Genomic DNA, 2,391 nt, shown 5'->3' with positions numbered 1-2,391 from the left:
TTAATTCCTACCTTAGCACATAGCTGATAGTGGGTGTCAGAGCCAGACACATAACTTTTCTCCGGCTATTAGATCCAATTCAGCTAAAACTTCTTTTTCTAGTTTGCTTAGTAACTAACTATAAAGATCCAGGACATTAAAGGAAAAATTATTTACAGATATAAGTATTGAATGTCAGTATCCAGGTAGGTCATGTGGGTAAGTCAAATGTCTTAGGCCAGATTTATTCTTACAGGTGAGATATTATTCAAAGGTGAGATATTATCCAAATGTCATTTTGGGAAAATTAAGTCAAAAGGGTCCAACCTCAGCCATGCTGAGAAGCCACCCCTTCGGCTGCCCATCCCTGTCACCTGACAGCCTTGACCCATTGGCTTCCTTGGCCGCAAGAACATAACATTTACCTAGTAGCATTTCTTTTTGTTGACCATCCTGGTATCTGACATAGGAGAAAATCAATTAAAAGTCCTGTGACCTAAAATGGTTGTTTTACCTAGTTAGAACTTCCAGTGAATAAAATTCACTAAATTCCAATTATAATTTCATGGAGTCCCAATTAATGAAACCCCTACCTAAAGCTTTGAGTATCCTTCCTGGGTCTTTGCCTAAAATCAGGTATTCTAACTATGACTGGCCCTACAGGTCTGTCTCCTACCTCTTACTAGAGACATCCCTTTGTCTGTAATCATATCTACTCTATCTGTATATAAACATGGTATATCAGATTCCCCTTGGCTAGAGAAACTTCCTTCTAGGTTTGCCGCCTTTGTCCAGGAGATTGCATAGAGAAATATCAAATTATCTTGTGTTTATCTTTCCCATGTTCTTACTTCAAAACAAACAACCACTGCTTTGGAATATACATATATAGATCCAAAATATTCCCAATTCATTATATAAACTTTTATACATAAACTTGTTTACCTACTAGCCATCCTCAGCATAAAATTTTTTTGTTGTTCTGGCAAGGCAATTGGGGTTACATGACTTGCCCAAGGTCACACAAATAGACAATCACTAAGTATCTGAGGCCTGACCCTGAACCCAGGTCTCCTGACTCCAGGGCCAGTGCTCTAACCACTGTACCACTTAGTCACCCTGTAATATGCAAATTACTTTTCAAAATTCTTTAAAATGATTAAAACATCTTACATAGCTTTAAATTTTCAACATGTGTTATTAATTTCATTATAACAGAACAGCAATAAGAGTAACACAGTAACACACAAATTACTAGATTTTTTTTAAAGCAATCCTTCCATTATTACATTATTCATGTACCCACAGATCTACCCCAGAAAGGGTCATACTTTTTCATATTTTCCTTATTACCCTTCAAAGCAATCACATTAATCCCAGGCTTTAACAATACAGTATTTAAATAACATATTCACAATAAATAGCTAATTATTGCAAATATAATCTCCTTGCGGGTACAAAAGAATATCACATAACTGATAAAAACATCTTATTCATCAATACGTTACCTTACAATAAGGCCCACCATTGCAATTTTTCAGAGCCCCCATCAGCTGTCTTATACAGAGAATCCAGCACTCACATTCCAAAAGCTCTGTGGAGGGAATCTCTTTCCCTTTAAGGTTTCTCTCCAGTCTATCCCCTCTCCCTCCACAGCGGGTGAGCTCTCAGGTGAACTTGGTCCAGGGTTCAAATCTTAACAAGATGATGTATATGATTGAGACCACCATGTGTCCAACCCACCACCCCTTCCCCCAACCCAAGGAGAAAGCATGGAATCTTTCCCAGACACTCATAAGGATAACAAATCTTTCCTACTAAAACTTCTCAATCTTCCCCTTAAAGGTTCTCTCTTCTCTTAAACTCTTCTAAACTATCCCCAAACCACAGCTTTTCTCCTTAAGAAATCCCCTCCCTTCCCTTAACTCTGCACAGTTACCACCAGCTCAGTGAGGGAGGGGCTGATTTCCACGTTGCAGGGGGGCGCTGCACAACCACTTTCTTCTCCTCTTACAATGATTTGTAAGCCACTTTACAATGTTCCCAAAAGCCATCTGTGGTAGACAAAGTCAAACCTGCTCAAACCTTCTGTCTACATGCTGCAACCCATTTCCATACTTCCTTCCTGTTCATTAGCTCCTTTTGACTTTAATTTATATTATTCTGAACTAGAGTCACATAGCTTATCCAGCTCTAGAAACCACAGATTGTATTCCATCTCCAGCTTTTAATAGTTAGCATTTCTTGATTATAACTGCTAAAACCCTGGAAAAGGCAAACAGTCATGCAAAATTCCCTTAGCCTAATCAGAATATTACCTGTCCCTCCCCCCTTTCTTCAAATAGAGTAAAGCTGAATAACTTTCACAGAGGGACAATCCTTTGGCGGGGAGGTTGATCTGCTATTCTTAAA

Source organism: Macrotis lagotis, chromosome X (genome assembly GCF_037893015.1).
Source record: "Macrotis lagotis isolate mMagLag1 chromosome X, bilby.v1.9.chrom.fasta, whole genome shotgun sequence".
NCBI lineage: Eukaryota > Metazoa > Chordata > Mammalia > Peramelemorphia > Peramelidae > Macrotis > Macrotis lagotis.
Note: the sequence above shows the minus strand (reverse complement) of the source record.